Genomic DNA, 22,557 nt, shown 5'->3' on the forward strand with positions numbered 1-22,557 from the left:
CTGAGACTTCCTTGAGCTGTCTGCCCGTCTGTCTGTCTGGAGGCTGTATCTCAAGAACGGTAATACTATTATCAATTCTGTGGTAATAGTTAGAGAGTTGAAATGTTCACAAATTATGTATTTCTGCTACTGCTTACTGCTATAACAACAAATATTAAAAATAAAATTTATAAAATATTTATACGGGGCTGCCATTACAACAAACGTGATTTTCTTAGCCTTTCTTGTTCTATAGCAATAATGGCTATACGTAGACACTTGAAATATTCACAAAATACTTAATTATTGTATTCGTACTTTAAAAATAAATATTCATAGCATAATTAAAATAAAATAAGTATATTTGTTTCTTTGTTTCTTTCATAGTAGTTCTAAAGATTCGACTTTTAATAATATTATAGAGTTCTCTACGTCACAATAGGACATATTATTGCAATGTCTTCATCATTCTGTCTACTCTGTCTTCACGCTAGAGCAGCACCAGCAAACACAGTAAACTTATACCCTTTCCATTTGATGTTAAAAACGATCAAAACGCTCAAAATGCTTCCTATTTTATGACGTGTGCAGTATGTCGAATTTTAGTCGGTTTATTATCTGTATGTGCATTGTGCTAGTAACGCACTTTGCTCCTTTGTTTTTTTTAAATATATTTATTATTTATTCATTTCAAAAACTTAAAAACGAATACATTTTAAAACTCGCCAAACCAAAGTTTATCGGCGAGATACGCTCATTAACATTTTTTTATACTTACTTTTATCTATTGCGTACATTGTGCACTAAAACTATTGTGGACTGAGACAATATACTAATATCCAAACATCTGCTTAGGGTGCTTACTCAAATACATTCCCATGCAATTTCACAAACAAAAACTTCTAATATTCCCTGTAAATAAGTTGCTAAATAATTTAACTACAATTTTCTCAATACCGTTAGTAATCTACATTCTACAGTTGGAATATTCCACGGGGATTGTAGTTTCTAACTAACCCCTTGGGTGGCTTTGGCTACACTAAGCGCATAAGGAGGTATCAGGTATGACTCGTACAGTCAAAGTGAATTTCTAAAACTTAGACTACTGATTAGCGATGCATCGTTTCGATATATCGCAAATGTATTATGAGATACAAAGTTGGGGTCGGCTTACATTATTCCAATCCAGCGTTCTATTAGAATTTTTAAAACAACCCCCGATTCAAAAATGTTAAAAGTAAGTAAATCAAATTCTTTTTTTTCATTACTGAGCGGGCGGATGATGATGAATTATGGCTATTGAACACGCTCGATAATGTCAGCTCTCAAATAAAAATAATCGGCCAAGTTCGAGTCGGACTCGCGCAAGAAGGGTTCTCCGTATCATTATAGATAAAAATTAGGGCAAAATATGTGTTTCTTGTATGGGAGCCCCTCTTATTTTTTTATATTAATACTAGATGTCCCGCGCGGCTTCGCCCGCGTAAATTAGAAATTTTACAGAATCCGTAGGTACATTTTCCCATAAAAAATATTTCCCCCGTTTTTCCCACATTTTCCTGAGTTTCTTCTGTCGTATTAGTCTTAGAGTAATAATATAATATAACCTTCTCGATAAATGATGAGTCTTACTCGATAAATGATCTATCTAACACTGAGATAAGTTTTTAAATCGGACCTGTAGTTTCTGAGATTGACGCGTTCAAGCAAACATCCTCTTCAGGTTTATAATATTAGGTAGATATAGATTTTTTTTAATTATCGCTTGACAAACTCGAGTCTCGATCTAAAAGACTATGAAATGGTATAATATGGTAGTGATGATGATGATGATGATGATGAAGAATGTAATTTGCATAGTAGCATATGCTTTCTGTTCTTAAAACAACGCCGAAACTCCCAAACTTGTATCTATAAAGAATCAGGAATTCTCTCAGCACCTTCCGAACCACGGTATACCAGGTATATCTCGGTGCAAAATCTTACTTGTTGGTAGCATTTGCTTAGAATACTTCTCACGAAACCGAAGTCACCATATGTTTCCCTATAAGTTTTGAGGAGTTCCCTCGATTACTTATGGATCCTTCATCAGATCACCACTTTTCTGAATATAATACCAAATTGGGATGATACCCTATATACCAAAAGAAAAATTTTGAAAATCGGTTAACAAACGGCGGAGTAATCGTTGAATATAAGAAAACGAACATAACACCTCCCCCATTTTGAAAGTCGGTTAAAATTGTAGCCTATGTGTTATTTATTTAATATTTTAATCAGCACATGAATTGAATAACAAATTTTTTTTCAAATTAATCGTAGCACCATCTGTCAGGACAAACTAAAATTGAAATAGAATAATATTGAATGCGATGATAGCGCCGTCCGCCGGATCTAATGTAAAACATTCCAAAATCAACAACTCCTTATAAATAAGAAATTAATTGAAAAAACATTTTCCAGTAGACCAAACTGTAAATCTAAACCATTCTCGAATCTCCACGAACACACACAAAAAATTTCATCAAAATTGGTCCAGTCGTTTAGGAGGAGTTCAGTCACATACACACGCACACAAGAAATATATATATTAAGATTATTATCTCTTATATCTTTAAACGAGCAATTCTTGACGACAACGACCAGCAGATGGCGTTATTAAGTAACACGAAGTCAATGAGTGTTTGCTATACCGATTACCGAGCAAAGCTCGGTCATCCAGGTACTTAAATATTAAAGTTAACATTAAACTAAAGATTGCGTGAAAAATTGAAGTACCTACCTGTTGCTATTACTGATATAGAGCAAAAAAGGACAAAAAATCACGTTTGTTGTATGGGAGCCCCCCTTAAATATTAATTTTATTTTGTTTTTATTATATTTATATTTGTTATTATATTATAGCGGCAACGGATATACACAATCTGTGAACTTTAACTCTCTAGCTATTATCGTTCTTGAGTTACAGCCTGGTGTCATACAGACGGACAGACGGACAGACAATGAAGTCTCAGTAATAGGGTCCCGTTTTTACCCTTTGGGTGCGGAACCCTAAAAACTAGATTAAAATCGGTCCTCTCGTTTGGATGCTATGATGCCACGGACAGACACATACACAGATAGACAAACAGACAGACAGTCAGGCACGTCAAACTTATAAGTTATAACCCATCTTATTTGTTGGGGGTTAAAAAAAGAGCTGGACCACTACATTGAGATTATGTAAACCGGCCATTAAATTACATTAAATAATTTTGACAGCGAAGTTTGATATAAAAAGCTGTAGAGCTTGACAAGGCTTTAAAAACGATTAAAACGCTCTAAATAGGAGGCATTTTGAGCGTTTTGATCGTTTTTAACAATGATATTCTATGTTACTAACGTAACTAGATTGGAAGTTTACGGTAGCAACGCGTTGCCACTTCGAAGATGCCTGCTGGCATATCTCACATACATAATGACATAACGAATATATGACTTGACATTGTCTTTTGAACAAAAAAGTGGTTACGCATTTCTGAGAATCTTTTGTAAGACATTGCTACTCTAGTATTTTAGAAACTCATTGGTTTTTAACATCAAATGGAACGCGGGGAATATGAACGTGGTGAGAAAAAGAACTAACGCTGTCATCATACAAACATGTCATTTTTGACAGTTCTCCTTTACCAGCAGCGCCCCGTCCATGTTCATTTAATTTGCATTGCAACGTGGAATGACTATAATAAAAGCAATAATACAAAAGTATGATAAGTATTTTGCCTCTGCGTCTCACTCTTAATATTTTCAAGGCAAAACTGTGGTTAACCATTTTCTTCCGGTAGACTACTAAATATAGACCGTTTTTATGTCCTTTTTCTGTACTATAGGGAATGTATAAGAACCAAGAATAGACCGTAGCAGATGTTAAGTAATTAGTAGTACAAGCACAGTACAAGTTTCGAATTTATAAATAATCGGCCAAGTGCGAGTCGGACTCGCACACGTAGGGTTCCGTACCGTTATAGAAAAATAGGGTTTTTTCCCCCCTTAATTATTTATTTTATTTCAATTTTATTATTAAATATTCAAGTACGAATATAATTAAAATTTTGTGAATATTTCAAGTGCCTATCTGTTGCCATTATGTATAACGAGCAAAAAAAGCAAAAAAAATCACGTTTGTTGTATGGGGGCCCCCCTTAAATATTAACTTTATTATGTTTTCAGTATTTGTTGTTGTAGTGGCAACAGATATACACAATCTGTGAAAATTTCAGAAGTCTAGCTATAGCGGTTCTTCAGATACAGCCTGGAGACAGACAGACAGACGGACAGACAGAAAGGGTCGCGTTTTTACCCTTGGGGTACGAAATCCTAAAAAGGCAGGTAGCACTTTGATGTGGTCGAGATAAATTTTGCGAGGCCCCCTGAAAGATGACGCAAGATTTTGTTGAGAGAAATAATTTTTTGATGCTCTTATTTACTAAAATTTGAGTAAGTATCAAGACTTGTAAGTCCTAAAAAATCTGGGGATCGCGTCCCTTGGACCACAAGGCCGTAGGGTGTAGACGGAGGCCCACCGCCTACTCGTTACGCTGCTTCTGGCAGCACTGTATTTGAAGAGAACTAGTTAGTACAGGAGACCGTGGGAGGTCGACCTTCACCGATCTGATATCCAGATGAGACATATTTTTATCAAATATAATTTATAAACAAATATGCCTATAATTACTTGCCTATCTAAAAGTGCTCATGGCTATTTTTTTAAAGTTTTTAGCTAGGAAACAGTACTTTAAGTATGATTTTTTGTAGGCAAGTCTATAATATGACTGATTTCGTAATAAAATAATCTAAAATTTGATATAACTTTCGATAAGTTAGCAGAACGATGGAGTCACCTATATTGACATACCTGTTCACATCGGCTTGCCAGCTATACACAGAAATGAGTAGGCAAGCCTACTGAAGCATATTCTGTGTGTTAAAAACTAACAGTGAAATAAAATTCATTAATTGGTTATCAAAAGAATGAAAGTGATGAAAAAAAAATCGATTCAAGTTAATTTAATTAAAAATAGCCATGAGCACTTTTAGGCAATTATTGCCTATATAATTGCCTAAAAGTAATCATGGCTATTAATTATAGGCATATTGGTTTGTAAATTATATTTTTCGGGATACAAAGTATCCTATTTCCTTTCCTGGGACATAAAGTATCTCCTTATCAAATTTCAGCAATATCGGTTCAGCGGTTTGGGCGTGAAGAGGTAACAGACAGACATACACACTTTCGCATTTATAATAATAGTACCTGGATGACCGAGCTTTGCTCGGTATAGCAAACACTCATTGACTTCGTGTTACTTAATAACGCCATCTGCTGGTCGTTAAAACAATTAGTTGCTGACAAAATAGTATTATTATTCGCCAATAGATGTCAGGAAGAGTCATATTTTTCAGTTTATCGATAATCGATAAAACACGAATAAAAAGACATTTTCTGAAAATGATTCCTAGCAAGATTGGCAAATAAGTATAAATCTACAGTCGGTAAAAATTAATGCTAAAAATTAATGCTACATCGTTGTGTAATCCATTATTTGCCAAGCCTTATTTGCCAAGCATTTTACAAGAAGATTGGCTTTGCAACTTGCGAACATAATAATTAGAACAATTATTCCGCTAAGTGATCAATAAGATGTTAAATGGTTAAGTAACTTATCATTGAGGATTATCTAGATAACTATAACCATGATTAGCAGTCAACGCTCACGCACTCTATCGTGTCTTGGGAAATGATAAATTTAAAATTATGGTCTTAACCCTTGGTCATATTCTAATTATTGTAATTGAAGACGTGAGTGGAAGAACACGATAAGTAACAGTAAAAATGCCGTTTTTTGCATAAATGGAGGCTGTAGGGCCAAAAATTATGTCTTCAAATAGAAAAAATGTGCATTTTACGTGTAGCCAGATATAATATTAGCCAGGTAATGAAGTAGATTAGTTTACAAGGTGTGTTCAAATTATAAGGGGAAAAAAATGAGTTCAAATGTCCGTATGATACAAAATGTTAGCTGTTATCATGTCACTCACGTCTTCAATTATTTAGGTACCTTAAGGGTCAGTTCACATTGAAATGTAAAGGTCGAAACATACGTTCGAGCGATATTAAACACAACATTGATATTTTAAAATTTTATAATATTTGTATATAATATATAGATTTGAAATCATTGTTATAATTACTCTTTGTTCTGAATCCATGAACCGAAAACAATTTCAGTAGGTATCAAAATATTGTTAAATAAATAAGTAGGTATTTCTCTACTTAGATTCAACTATTTTAATACAAAATCTATGCATCTCCGTTCTTATTTCGAAAAAACGTTTCCTGTGAAACTAGAATATTAAGTATTGTTGCTGCACTCGCTGGCAATACCGTTGGTTTTGGTATATGGTAGCCTTAAGGCAGTGTCTTTCAACCTTACCCCCTAGGGAGTCGCGACCCACAGGTTGAATAACACTACATTAAGGCAACTATAATATTATTATAATGCTCTGTTCCTATTTTCATCTAGTCTGATTCCTATAAACTAGATATTTGGTATTCGGATGTCAAAACAACGATATTATAGTCATCGACAAATGACAATGTTATATTCTAGTCTGATAGGAAACATAGCCAGATTCTACATTCTACAACATATTACTTTTATAATATAGTAGAATCAGTTCACTGTTTCCACGGATAGGAAAGCAAACACAATAAATTAATATTATACAGGCTGTAACAAAACTAAGTGATAATACTTTAGGGTGTGTACTGTGTATGTGTCCCTCATATAGAACTAGATGACACCCAAAGGTCAAAACTCGTTTATCGCGCGGGAACCGTGCATTTTTCCGGGTATTTTTAAAGTATTCTATGTCCTTTACCAGGACACAAAGTATCTCATTACCAAATTTTAGCTAAATCGGTTCAGCGGTTGGGGCGTGAAGAGGTAACAGACAGACAACACTTTCGCATTTATAATATCTAGTAAGTAAGTTTGGAGGTATGGATTCACTGTGAAAGTAGCATCGCTGAACGAGCATAATATTTTATCTGATTTGTATGGGAAAGAGCCCAGTGTCATGAATTTGCCCATACAAAAGTTTAAAAAAAGTTACTCTTTAAACGCTGCTACTTTAACGGTGACCTTAATACAAGAGACACATACACCCCCTAAAGTATTACCGTATTACTGTATGCTTTGTTACAATCCTGTATTTGAGTGCTAATTAAATTCTGCATTTTGAATTGCACTCTGTATACTGTCTACTCTGACTCTGTGCTTTATAAACGTTCGATTGAACTCAAAGCAGATACTTAGGTACTTGTTCAAACTTCAAATAAAGAAACCTATTCAAAGAAAGAGTTTTTATAAAAAAACCTCCTTTTATTAGAATGGTGTGCATTGACGGAAATACCGTTTAGAATACTTCTCAACTTGTCTGAGAAATAATATTTTGTGTAGTCGCCAGCCGGATTAGACATTAATTTTAAATGTTCCGATTTTACATGGTCATTTTAAAATCGAAGCAAAATATTTTATCTTAGACGTTCAATTTTTAGTTAGAAGTAGCTTCCAAGGTATCATAAGGTCTATACCTATTCTATTCTTGCTAAGAAATTTAAACTATGGTTGGTTAACACCACGTTAGCACTATTCCATTTCAGTAATCCATTACAGAGCTGGATTACTATTGGAACAATCTAAATGAGTACTGGAATGCACTGAATTGCAGTCCAGTGTATTTCACTGCCTGTTTGGATCACTGGATTGGAATAATGTAAACCGTCCATTAAGGCCGTCCCCCGAACAAACGACCTTGGCCATACATTTGCCGCGTAGCCGAGATCCTATTTTTTTACTTATCTTATTTCAAAATTGTCCTAAAAAAATTAAAACGGGGAAATATATTGTAGTTTATGGTATTGGCGATCTATAATTGGAGTGTGTTTCAAATAAATGTAATTTGTACTCGTAAATGCTAAGGAGATGCTAAATGTATGCTTGAATTTTAAAAAATTGGTTTTACTTTGGAAGCTGATATCATGAGTATAATAAACAAAAATAGAACATTTAAAACGGAAAAAAGAATGTTGATATACTGAAGATTATTGCTGTATTTTTATTATAACTTTGTAGCTTTCAAATTATGAGTTTATAAGGCTTTAAATACGGTAAATTACGGAATCTCCGTAGGGAAGGCCCTTAAGTACGTTATGCCCAATGCTGAATGCTGATAGTTATAGGTGAAATAATAAATACGGGCCCATGGCTTAGATTTGTATGTACGTATGTTAATTTTTTAATCTATTTTACTCTTGACATAGAATATAGAGATAGACGCGAAGGTTGGGCCAAGGCTTAGGGCGTCATGACATGTGGGTATGTAATATTTTAAATGGAAGTGTATAAGTACATAATTTGTAAAAAAAATGCTATGGTTTTTAAAATAAGAGAGTATTTTTTTTTAGCTTTTTATAAGGTACCAGAGCGATTTTAAAAATGTTTTTATTTATACGGAATAGATAAGTAAGTTATTTCTAATCATTAATATCTACCTTACTATTTATCTGGGAAAAGGAAACCTTCCTTTCCGTCACTTCAATGAAATTATATCAAAATCATCTTTATTATTTTGCTTAGTTATTTAAAGTTGTTGATTTATTAACTAGGCTTAGAATTTAAATAAAGCCTTCGAAAAAGTTGTACTCTCAGCTTTACATACTAGGATAAGGTAAATGTATTAACATACTATAGCATTGAGATTATGCATTTGTAGATATAAGTAACTTTTAAATAATAAATAATTTATGGTGACCAATAATAATTGAGCTACGGTAAGTTAAACACCAAGACAGAACGATGCATGAAAGAAAACGTTGACGAGGTATAAATAAGGCTGGTCGCATACACAGTACACACGTTTTCCGTTAGTATTCGATTTCCGAGTTCGTTTTGCGTATTCGATTTCTGTGTTCGATTTCCGTATTCGGAAATTAGAATGCCTGAAATCAGTAGAAAATACATTCACTGTCACACATGTTTTCTCCGAACGGAACGAACCCGCACGTAGTTTCCAAGTGCAAGCTGGCGCGTTCGCGCGTGAATAAATCAAACGTGAACGATGAATTCTAAATTGAAATTCGGCATTAGGAAAACGAACACAGAAAACGTGTGTTACCGTAAATGCGGCCAGCGTAAAGCAACGCACAATTGAATTTTTAATAGGGTTGCGTTACTTGACATTTCAATTCTGTCGCGTTTCGTTACGTCTCGTTTCGGTGCGACCTGACCGATGCAAAATCTTACTTGTTAGAATATTGCTCACGAAACCGAAGTCACCACATGTTTCCATATAAACTTTGAGGAGTTCCCTCGATTACTTATGGATCCCTTCATCAGGTTACCACTTTTATAAATATGGTACCAAATTGGGATGATAACATATACACCAAAAGAAAAAATTGGATGATCGGTTCACAAACGGCGGAGTAATCGTTGAATATAAAAAAAACGAACATAACACCTCCTCCATTTTGAAAGTCGGTTAAAATTTTAACCTTAGATGTGTTATTCTAATGTAAAAGCTATATCATTGTAAAGTTTCATTTAAATCCGTTCACTGGTTTTGCATGAAAGACTAACAAAAATCCATACTTACATCCATACATACATCAAAACTTTCGCCTTTTTAATATAAGTAGGATAGAGGTAGAGATTAGGGACTCAGAAATTTTTAATATTTTTTTTCAAATTTCAAAAATATTTAATATGGTTTACGAACAATCCTACTAATATATTCTCTGGGTGTTTGTTACTCTTTCACGCAAAAACTACGGAACGGATTTTATTGAAACTTTACAATAATATAGCTTATACATCAGAATATCACATAGGCTACAATTTTAACCGACTTTCAAAATGGAGGAGGTGTTATATTCGTTTTTTTATGTTCAACGATTACTCCGCCGTTTGTAAACCGATTTTAATTTTTTTTCTTTTGTTGTATAGGTTATTATTCCAATTCGGTTTTCTCGGCCGTATTCTAAACATAAGCTATCAATAAGTAAGATTTTTCACGGTTTCGTGGGCAGTATTCTAAGCATATGCTACCAATAAGTAAGATTTTGCTCAAAGCATGGCTCGGAAGGTGCTAAGAGAGCTCCTGACTCTTTATAGTATTATAAGTACAAGTGTGGGAGTTTCGAAGTTGTTTTAGGAACGGAAATCATATGCTACTATGCAAATTACGTGTATAATCATCATCATCAGTTCCATTAACCATTATAGAATCATGTATCGTCCCGTTTTAACCCTATTATTGGTACTTTTCATAGTCTTTTATTATATATCACTTAAACAGCGGGAAACACCGCGGGGCATAGCTAGTAAGATATTATATTATACCAAGCACAATTTTGAAGGTGCTTAAATGTTTATAACTTTTAGAATTTTTTATAGACTAATTAAAATTCTTTCACATCCCGGACAGAATGAGTGAAACCACATAATTTTCATAATCAGGGCGAGCGAAGCAAGCCCTAGTACATTACTATACTATCACACTATATTAATTTGTGCTTTAACATAGTCATTTTTATTTATATGTAGATGTGTTATCATCGGTCAGTCAAGGCTTGGTTACTATTAAACCACGCTGAAAATGCGACGCGAGCCCTCACAAAGCACGGCTTTTAACTAGTAGTATGTTCAATTAACACCTTTTTAAACTTGCAGCTTAGACTAATAGACCATTGAAACGTTACATGAGCTTTAAAGTTCTAGAGGATGCAATTTTATTTTTGAGACTATGTGGGGTGACGCTTCCCACCAAGCAAGTGGGATTTCCGCCCTTGTCACTCGGCCTTCCTCTTGGAACAAAGGGTGCAAACACCTTTTTCGCGATATCTCGGAAACTACACGTTAGTATTTAAGTTTGGTTGCAAGATTGGTCTAAGTAATTTTTTTTATAAAATTGAAGTTTTATTATAAAATTGAAAATTATATACTTAGCAGTAATTCTAATGTGCTATGTTGATAAGATAAAATGTAAGTATTGTTATGATTTTTACTATCTACAGTTTATATAAGATTTCGCTGTTGAGACGATATTTTATCTCACATTAGCTTTTGGGTCAAGGATTTTAGATTTAATACAATTAGACAAGTATGTTAAATACCTAATATTGTGCAATCAAAAGAACGAGGCAAGGATTTTCAGACAAATTTCATTTTATACAAATGTGCATCGATTCGCTGTGCCTTTCCAACTTTAATCACTACTTTTATTGTATTGTACTGATTAGGGAAGCTGCGATATTTTTATTTTTGTGTTTATTTCAAAGAACTCCATGTAGAATAGACCATAAGTATATTAAAAAAATTAAAACACTGGAATTTACTGAAAAAAATCAACGACATCAACGTTCTAATTCTATGCAAAAAATGCGGTTTAAAATTGTCAACTTCAATTTTGGCGCCAAAACGGATCTATTGTCTGTATGAAGTCACTACTGTTTGACAATAATTATTGACAATGATCGTACCTCTCAAAAAATTGTCATGCCCCGCGTTCCATTTAGTGTTAAAAACGATCAAGACGCTCAAAATTGAGGCATTTTGATCGTTTTTAACGCTAAATGGAACGCGGGGATAGCATGTATGACATCACTGAACGCTTATTGGTGTTTTAAAATACGTTCCGTTTCAAGTTACTTTTAATTTGTAATTTTTTATAAATATTATATTTGATTGTTCCCTATTGAAAACTGAGAAACTGCTAATTTTCTCTTTTATAAGCTAAATGCTCATTAAAATTATAAATGCAAAACAAGAAACGTAAGAAATATTATACTGGTAAATACCCTAAAGTTATATAAGAATGGTACAAAGAAAAATGCGGGAAAACCTAATTGCTCATTTAAATGACGTGACGTAAATAATAATTAAAATTGTAACCTATAACTCCAGTTCCGATTTCTTTTAATTTAATTTGTTTTTATTTTGTTTTTAATTTAATTTGTTTTTATTTTGCATAAAAAATTTATTACACCTCGTTTTAAAATAAGCGTAGAAAAACAACGTGAGTCGTCTTCAAAATTGATAATAATCTTGAATCCCAGGTTTTTTTTACTTTAGATTTACTTGGCAAGGATTCCAAAAAAATATATTATATCCGTTTGGTTAAAAATTCTTATAAAAGTTCTCAATGCCTTTTCTAAGATACTCGTAAAATTGTTAACACGCCTTTATTATCTTGAGCTGTATGTATAATGATAATATTACATAATATCTCCAGTTGTCTAAATAATTCGAAACTTTGTATAAGTATTGAGAGCCAATGACAAAGCAAAAGTTTATAAAAAAAAGTGTTTTAGTTTATTGCATAAACTATTATTAAGTATAACATATTCGTGTGTTAAGGTCATCGTCTTGTAATATCATAACTCACGGTCTAGGTTATAGATCAATCATTACTAAACCTTAGAGCCCCCGCAGACTGCAGACTTGCAATCGGCCGATAGTTTGTGCGCACACTACGCTAACTAAACAGTTGGGTCGTGAGTGCGCAGACTAGACAACAGTCGGCCGATTGTTCTTGCACGATTCCATTCATAGCGGTAGGTTTTTGGAAAATTTTACACGATTCGTATTTCTGCCGAATCGGCCGAGAAAACAATCGTGGTCGTGTGCGCGTGTCACTCGTGGAAGAACGTCGTACGGATTAAGCATCGGTTGACAGTTTTCCGGTGAGTTTGAAGGCAATCGTATAGCCCATCAAACTTAATGATCGGCCGACTCGGTATTTTTGTAATATGCGCACTTTCATACAGCTTCATACTGATCAAGAGCCAAACCAACCTATCGGCCGATAGAAAGCCTGCAGTCTGCGGGGGGTCTAACGGCCGTTCCCAATATTTGATCTATCTCTGGTTTGGCCTACTAGAGTTAGGAATAGCTCACATTAGACATATTATGTCAATTGTGAGCTATTCCTATCTCTAGTAGGGCAAAACCAGAGATAGATCAAATATTGGGAGCGGCCGTAAGTAATGCCTTAAGGCCCCCATATTCGGAGAGGTCGATCGAATTCAGTCGAATGACGAATTGACGCAGGCCGCGTCGTGGCTGCTTCAATGTGACCACAACGCTTTGTGAGCTATTTTTTCGCTCACTGAGCGTTTTCGGTCTTTTAGCGTAACATATTTAAATACAGTAGGGGAGATCACAGACGGCACACTTTTTATGTGATCGAGTCTGCGGCGAACATACAGTCGGCATGGCGCGGCCATGCAAACTGTATGTGCGCCGCAGACTCGATCGATCACACAAAAAGTGTGCCGTCTGCGATCTCCCTAAATGTGTTATCACCAGTCAGTCAAGACTCAAGGTGTGACGACGCGAGCCCTCACAATTTACAAAGTTCTGCTTTTAGCTAGTTTTAATTAGAGACAAAAATACAAAATGGTAAAGTACAAAAATTTGTTTAAGTAAGTATAAACATTATGAAGCGATAATTGAGTAGGTAAGTCCACATTTTTGTCAAAGGCACAGTGCCTACGAAATGCATTCACTAGTTTTTTTAAGGTAATATTAATTTTGTCTATGTTATATTTAATATAGTAATATTTTATTATGTCTTTTCGTCCATATTAGTCAGGGATCCCTAGAACATTTTTTTTTATTACTATCAAGCAAATTTTTTGTGCGTAGCTTTATTTTGATAAGACGAATAACAATTTTGTTTGCGAAAAATCTTCAAAGTGGTAGCAACAGAGATAGAAAGGATTTCACACTTTGATGTGACGTGTCCATAATATGGTTTGTTCTATTTGTAAGACAATGTTACTCTTAAATTATATAACTATTAATCTATCAACATACAAAAAGTCTCTCTCATAATTATTTTTAAGTTTAATTATAAAATGTATGCAACTATTTACAAAATCTGTTATCTTCTGTGACATCCTTGGAGAGCGTAATTGAAATGTAAGGAATCCACAGCTCTGATAAGAAACAAGGTTGCACGCGATCCACCGCAATAATAACATCATTCTAATGTTATTTATATTATTCAGGAAAATCAATAAGAATAGGGTATCATTAAAATTTTAATAATGCGGTTCGAGAATTTCAAGGAAATATCTTGTAATTAGAGGTAGGTATGAACTCAATAGGCAATGAAAAATCTAATTGCTTCTAAAAATGAGTAGGTTTTATAATACTGGAGTAACTTGCAGGTAGTAATATTATGCACTAAATTTTGTAACATTTAAAATTAAACTTTTGTCCTTACAATTTCGAGGCATAAATAGTATAATGTAGAGTTGAATACTTCCAGTTTTTCGGTTTTGTAGCCAAATGGCAAAACACACGGACCCTTATATAGATTCCTCATGTCCGTCTGTCCGTCCTTTAGGGCAAAATATCATGTATCGTTTTTCATAGATATTAATGGGCGTAGTGTAGATAGACAATCCAATACAGTGTCTCGAAAGACGAAGTCACACTATTGTAACTTTGTAACTGATTACTGAAGAACAATTTGTGGCTTCGTTATGGTGTAATTATATCGTAACATTGCCCTTGCAGGACACCTTGTTGAAAAACGTGCGTCAGCGTTAGCGACAGAGTTAGTCACGAGTTAAAACACAGGTAATTTTTATGAAAGTGTCAACGCATTTCCATAGATTATAAAGCTTCTAATAGACGAACGGCACTTGTCGATGGCACGTGTCGACGGTAGGACGGTAGTCGATGGCAGTCGCTGGATTTTACAACTGCAGACAAGTGCCGTTGCATTTGGTCTAAAAGAGTGATATTATTACAGATCAACAAGGCTAATTAGTATTTTATAACCGACACTAGCGGCATAATCTCGTATCTTAGATGTAGATTCAAGTATCTTTTTGCATGTAGCATTGTGGCAACATTGTAAATGACATCTGCTTTGCACCTACGTTAAGGCTGGCCGCGAGATACTCGTACAGCCTGGAGACAGACAGACGGAAAGACAACGAAGTCTTAGTAATAGGGTCCCGTATTTACCCTTTGGGTACGGAACCCTAAAAACAACAAAAAAATGTGGATAATGTTTAACAGCGACCAGATACCCGTTCACGAATTTCGCTGATTACTACTTTTGTTTATCGCGTAAAGTAATTTGTAAATCGCGAATTATGTAGAAAACTATGAAAAACGTCCAGTTTCTTCAAAGGTCAATGACCGCTTTCGGTGTCTTTTCCCCTCATTTTTGACTATATCAGCCTACATAGCATACATTTGAAGACGTTAGTGGGAGAAGCAAGTAAGTAACAGTTAAAAATTGGCCGGTAAAACGATAAAAAAAAAACTGTGGATTTTATGTGTAGCCATATTAACCAGATGATAAAGTAGATATGTTACAAGGTTTGTTAAAATTATAAGGAAAAAAGTGATTATTTTTCCATAAGTTATAAATGATAGTTATCAGGTTCTTCCACTCACGTCTTTAATTATGTAGGAGGACTATGTTCACGTGTTCCTGACAGTTTCTAGTTTACAAAGGTAAGCAGTAATGTTTCATCTCAGGCAAACTTCGAGATAGTTTAACAAGACGTGTTGATTTACATCATGTATCTGCTTAGACAAACATAAGTTATAGTTTCCAACATAATGCATGGGTAAAACGTTATTTTATTGCAAGTTTTTAACCCCGACAAAAAAGAGGGGTGTTATAAGTTTAACGTGTCTGTCTTTCGGTCTGTCTGTGGCATCGTAGCATCCAAAGGGATGGACCTTTTTTGTTTGAAAGCTGACTGCTAAACTAGATCAAAATCGGATCGGATCGAATCGGATAATTGAGAGTGTTCTTAGCTTCAGTTCATCATCATCAGCCTGCTCCGTGCTGAAAAATCGCGGTTCATCTGGTTCGTGAAGGGCCGATTAGCAACTTGCAGTCGTTTGGTGGGCTTTATTGCATTCTAGTTCGTGACATTTATGAATATTTACACATTAATGGAAAGTTGACCTGGTGCAGCAGCATCACCTGGTAATCAAAAGGATACCCAACTCCTCATGAACTTAGAGCAATGGTTTCGTGTTTGGGCTCATTTTAATTGCGACAACTAGTAAGCCGTAGGTAATCAATAATTTTTTGCATGCTGCTGCTACAGCATCACCTGGATTCAATAGGAGCCGAGCTCCATAATATTATGGACCCAAAGTGGAGGTTTCATGTTTGGACTCATATTGACGGCCTCATCTAAAAGGACACTCCTACATGGTATTCATTGGGATATAATATGATCCTGTTGATAGGAATTATTCTGCACTATAACCAACACAAGTTTAAAAAGCATGAAATAAAATTAAAATTAAGAAATTTAAAAAAACCCCCGCCAAACAACTTTAAAAAGTAATGAAATAATATATTTTACTGACTTAAGTTTAAATAATTCCTAAGTGTAAAGTGATATTTTAGTCCATAATTATTGTTGTCAAGGTGTATCGGGGGACCGCTAATGTAGATGTTTGATTTCACATAACATTATAGTTTAAGGATCAGTTCACAGCGAGCCGAATCGAGACAATCACTGACATGGCGATACAAAATGCAAGACACTGTTGGCGGTCCCCCGAGTCCCGACACACCGTGACAACAATTATGGACTAAAATATCACTTTACACTTGGGAATTATTTAAACTTAAAGTCAGTAAAATATATTATTTCATTACGCCTCCCCCGCGGGCGCATAAAAATGGGGTAAATGAGAGCCGTAAGGCTTCGGAGAGTCGCAAGACTACGGAGAGCCGCAAGGCTACGAAGAGCCGCAAGGCTAAATATTCTCGACCTGGCAAGGACGAGAGCAGGAGGTGCGATGAGGAGGGCTTCATACTGGTGGAGAGAAGGAAGAAGAAGCCCGTCGCCCGCAACCATCGCGGCACCGCGCCATATGTACCTGAGCTGCGTCTGCGGAGCGAGGTCCCCGCGCCCCTGTTCATATCCCGCCTGCACTGGCCCATGGAGGTCGAAGACGTCGTGGACTACATCGGTAAGAAGACATCCCTCCACTTGAGGGTCGAGCGTCTGCAGTCTCGCCACAAGGTCAACTTCAGTTCCTTTGTGGTGAGAATACCGACGCATCTTCTCCCGACCGATAAGCGGAGGAATTCTGGCCGACTGATGTGGTTTACCGAAGGTTCCGGGGGAGACTCCGGAATGAAGCGCGCGTCACGTCGCCGTTAATTCGTGATAGTGTGTAGTTGTTAAGTTTATATAATTTTTATGTATGTTAGTCATTAAGGTATATATTGTATGTTAGTTATTAAGGTATATATTGTATGTTATTAAATAAATAAATAAAAAAAAACTTTTTAAAGTTGTTTGGCGGGGTTTTTTTTTAATTTCTTAATTTAATATTAGTGAGTGCATGGCAGTGTTGCATAAAGTAAATTAAATGCGTAATGACAAAGGAATAATTATAATTATGTTATTTATTCATCTATTTTGCACGGGGAAACTGCTTACTCTATTTCTGTATCACTGCTGCGCATGTCTGTCTGTCTATCTAATTATTATTATTAAATAATACACCGGCAACTCTATTGCGACTAAGTGTCTAAACCAGAGGTTCCCATACTTTTGTTTTCATAGACCATTTTAAATATTTTTCTGGATCCGGTGGACCCCTGCAGCTATTACATTTACTAACTTACTTCCAAAACCCCAAAAAAAGTATATATTATGTCTATGAAAATCTGTGTTGTTGCTGTTTTTCAAACAACTATGAGTTGCTCTTTCTGAATATGGAATATTATGCAAGTTCTTACAAAAACAATTTCTGAGCTTCTTATGAAATTGTCTACCTATATTCATAGAAATCAAACTTCTTATGATATTGTCTGCCTCTATTCATAGAAGTCAAGCTTCTAATAATATTGTCAGCCTATAATCATAGAAGTCAAGCTTCTTATGATATTGTCTGCCTATATTCATAGAAGTCAAGCTTCTTATGATATTGTCTGCCTATATTCATAGAAGTCAAGCTTCTTATAATATTGCCTACTATATTCATAGGAGAAGTCAACTCGGGTGACTGGTCACGTAATACATTTTTATAGACCCCCGCGACCCCCATTTTTTTCCACGCAAGCGCAGACCCCTATCGGGCTCCCGTGGACCCCTAGGGGTCCTCCTGGACCACTTTGGGAATCAATGGTCTAAACACTATTCCGAAGTTCCGCGGCGGAAATTCCACATACGGTAATTTAAAATACACTGCAGGCGGAATCAAGCCGAACATCCGCCGCGGAAATTCGGCATAGTGTGTTTAAACACTAAATACTTTTGTAAATGTTTATCGTACGGAAACTGTACATTTTCCGGGATAAAAAGTATCCTATGTCCTTTGCCAGGTGTCAAAGTATCTCCATACGAAATTTCAGCAAAATCGATTCAGCAGTCTGGCCGTGAAGAGGTAACAGGCGGACATACTGACATACTTTCACATTTATTATAAGTACATTATTTGTATGAAATATTATACATTTTGCAATGTAATTTTAAACCAGTCGCCAACATTGCTATGGAGTTTTTATAAAATAATAACAACGTAAAAAACTGAAAAAAAAGAACTAAAGAATCATGACTCAGAGCCAAAAATTATAACTCGTTTTACTTGTCCGGCTTAATTCGCTTAGTTGCAAAAAGTTATAAAACTGGAAATGTTTGTCCTCCAAATACCAAAATAAAGCTTTGGTTACACCTACAGCTGATAATGAAGATTACACACATTCGATTGGTTAAAAATAGATAAGTATATATTTTTTTAAATTCTGATTGGTTTTCCATCTGAAATCTAGATCCAGTAAGAGAGCCTGCATGTGAGTAAGAGCAAGCACCAATATTATTAACTAGAAAGAAGAAGAAAGAGTCCTCGTTTTTGGACTGATATTTTAAATTTATTTATTTTATTTTTACTAAGTTTATCAAGGCGAACGAAGCGAGGCCTAGTATATCCTACAACCTTTACATTTTGTGGTCACTTTACGGAAAAACTATCACGCCTATTGACTTGTGCTTTAACATAGTAATTTTTATTTATATGTAGATATGAGTTATCATTAGTCAGTCAAGGTTTTTTATACGTAGATGTGTTATCATCAGACAGTCACGGTGCAGCGAGCCCTCACAATTCACAGAGCTCGGCTTTTAGGTAGATTTAATTAGAGACAAAAATACAAAGTGGTAAAGTACGAAAATTTGTTTAAGTATAAACATTATGAAACGATAATAATACTAGTCTTTGATAACCAAATATTACGTATGCTACTTCAAAACGATTCAGATAACAGTTGTATGATCTACAGTCTCTAGTCTCTAGTACACAGACGTTTTTAAAATAACGTTAAGGCTGACCGCATAAACACGTTTTCCGTATTCATGGAATGCATGGAATCAGTAGGAAATACATGAAGAGGATACACCAGGGGCTAGAGAAATGAAAAAATAGTACGTGTAATATCTATAGCTGTCTCCCTTACCTCAAGCCTATACCGCAGAACGCGATAGAGACAACTGCAGAAAATCAAGGTTCGTTGTCCCCTGATTCCTTCTCCAAAACTTAACCGATTTAAGTACTTTTATCATCAAATATTAAAGAAAGGCTTGGGCTGTGTTCCTATGTTTTTTTTTGTATAATCTAGCCAACTCTGTTTTCTGGATGTTTGAACACAGCGGAAAATCTGGCCATTTTTTTAGGTTTCTGAACGTTCATATCTTATTAAATAATTAAATTATGTAAAAAAAAGAAAACATAGGGACATTGTATTAGTGGCCGTAGATATTCAGGAAAAAAATTATAACTCTACTAGCATTATCCAGGGAGGAAACAGGGGTAAACGTTTGTATGGAAAAAAGGGCGGTGTGGACTCCTCTTAACTGGCGCACACATTCGCTTTTTTCCGAACGGAACGAATTCCGCGGTAATAGTATATGGGAGTTACGATTCCTTAGTTTTTATTATTCGTAGGATAGGGACTTGCAAATATAATATTTATGAAAGTGACGTCACACGGTCTGCTAAAAACGATCAAAACGCTCAAAATGCCTTCCATTTTGAGCGTCCTGATCGTTTTAACCTGAGTTTTAACGCTAAATGGAACGCGGGGCAGGACAGTAGTGACGTCATATTACAGACTATAGATCCGTTTTGGCTCCAAATTTTATATTGACAATTTTAAACCGCATTTTTGCTGTATCTTCCCTATCTTCCCTCTTCACTATCTTCCCTATTCACTATCAAAACTATTGAGTACAGTTTTACTAAGCACCCAAGCTCTTGAACTAGAGTCGAAATCACCTTGTCCTTATGACTCAAGTCAATGTTAAAATAAGAAAGATATTATGTAAATGTAATACTGGTTTATATTGCCCTCGGCAAAATCTTAATCGCTGAACCGATTTAAAATGAAAAGCATAAAGATTCCTGAGATAATCAAATAGTGTTTATAGATAGATGTAAGATTCTGCAGTCCTGCTTATGTTACTTTTACTTCACTTAAATTACACCCGCCATCCATACTAGTACTATAAATGTGTAACGTGTAACAGTGTGTCGGTCTGTCTGTCTGTTACCTCTTCACGCCCGAACCGCTGAACCGATTTTGCTGAAATTGGCATGAAAATACTTTGAGTCCCGGGATAGGACATAGGATACTTTTCATCCCGGAAAAATGTACGGTTCCCACGCGATTAACGAGTTTTGGCGCAACAGAGTTGCGGGCGTCATCTAGTTATAAATATGTATTTTGCACAATTCTTTGTAGCAGTTTAAAAATAAAACGTACTTAAAAGTATAACTGTTAATTAGAAATCTAGCTATTTGACCGAGCTTTGCTCGGTATTTGATAAAACACGAATATAATGACATTTTCTAAAAATGATTCCTAGCTAGATCGATTTATCGCCCCCGAAACCCCCTGTATACTAAATTTCATGAAAATCGTTGGAGCCGATTCCGAGATTCCAATTATGTACAGTGTGTAACAAAAATAAGTGATAATACTTTAGGGTGTGTACATGTTCCTTGTAGAGAGTTCACTGTGAAAGTAGCAGCTCTGAAAGGCGAAATCTTTTTTTCACTTTTGTATGGGCAAGGGCCCGAGCGTCACGAGTTTCCCCATACAAAAGTGAAAAAAAATGTTGGTCTTTCAGCGCTGCTACCTTCACAGTGAACTCTCTACAAGGAACACGTACACACCCTTAATTATTAGCACTTATTTTTGTTAAAAGTTCGTTTATAGATAAGATAAGATATAACTTGAAACTTGATTGTCCGATGTGTTATCAAGGATAGTTTATCTGCCTCATAAGCATAATATTATAAAAACAAGTTCTAGTTATAACTTAATTGCGTTCAATAGATAACTAGATGACGCCCGCAACTCCGTTGTGCCAAAATTAGTTTATCGCGCGGGAACCGTACATTTTTCCGGGATAAAAAGTATCCCATGTCCTTTCCCGGGACTCAAAGTTTGAGCTTGAAGAGGTTTAAGTAACAGACAGACACACTTTCGCATTTATAATATTAGTATGGATATGCAGAGGTACTGTAGCATTAACAATGCTTTACATTTTATTGTAATAATCATGCAATTATTCTATTAATAAAAATGCGTGGGAAAACTGTATGAAAATATGATAAATTAATTTTTCGCGAGTTCATTATTAAATATAAATTATGAAATGAATTTTGGTTCGGTTTATTGTTTTAACAACGTATGAAATGTAATAATTTTAAAACTGAAAACTTATTTGTATTATTCATAATTTTATATTACTGGTTTACTTTTTGGTGGATAATAATTTAAAAACTAAATAAAAATAATATTATGGTTTATTATTTATATTTTATTTGCAGGGTTTTATTATATTACGTTGTTATACGCTATAATTATTATAAATACATAATAATGATAGCGTTAAACGGGTCGGATTGCTATAGCAAACGTATGTGCGATAACCCACGATAATTTTTTTTTTGAGACATTGTATATTAAATTTATTGTATGTGTTGAGTGGTTCATACTTAATGCATGCACTATATTAAAGTTTTAACCGTCTTAAAAAAGTAGTTTATATTAAACATGCTTTTTAAATAACCTTCAAACACTTACCTAAAATTATAAATATAAATAAGCACCTCACAATCATTGTGGTTTGTAAAAAAAAGTCAGGGTGTGTGTTACTTCTTCCGCGTTAGGATGAGAATGACTTGATACGAGACTTCTACAAAATACTTTTTACAGGCACATTATAAATATTTAAAGTGTTTTCACACGTCACTGAATTTAGCACCAGATATTTAGAATCGTCCGCCTTGTTGCGGCAAATCTTTCTTTATAACCGTAACAGTTTCAAGTTTATTGAAGCACAGAACTTTTCCTTAAGTTTAGCCTCATTTTAGCCTGTATTTCAAGTATAACCAGGTAATAATAATATTACTATTAAATATTATTTATCCTGTTTGTATTACAATCTGAGAAGAAATGTAAAAA

General features: G+C 34.9%; 1 protein-coding gene across 2 annotated transcripts in view; it reads right to left on the reverse strand.

The window, feature by feature from the left end:
* Positions 1 to 22,557, reverse strand: part of LOC121738947 — a 67,927-nt gene that overhangs the window by 39,342 nt on the left and 6,028 nt on the right. The window lies entirely within an intron of this gene.

Source organism: Aricia agestis, chromosome Z (genome assembly GCF_905147365.1).
Source record: "Aricia agestis chromosome Z, ilAriAges1.1, whole genome shotgun sequence".
In the NCBI taxonomy this organism is placed as follows: Eukaryota; Metazoa; Arthropoda; class Insecta; order Lepidoptera; family Lycaenidae; genus Aricia; species Aricia agestis.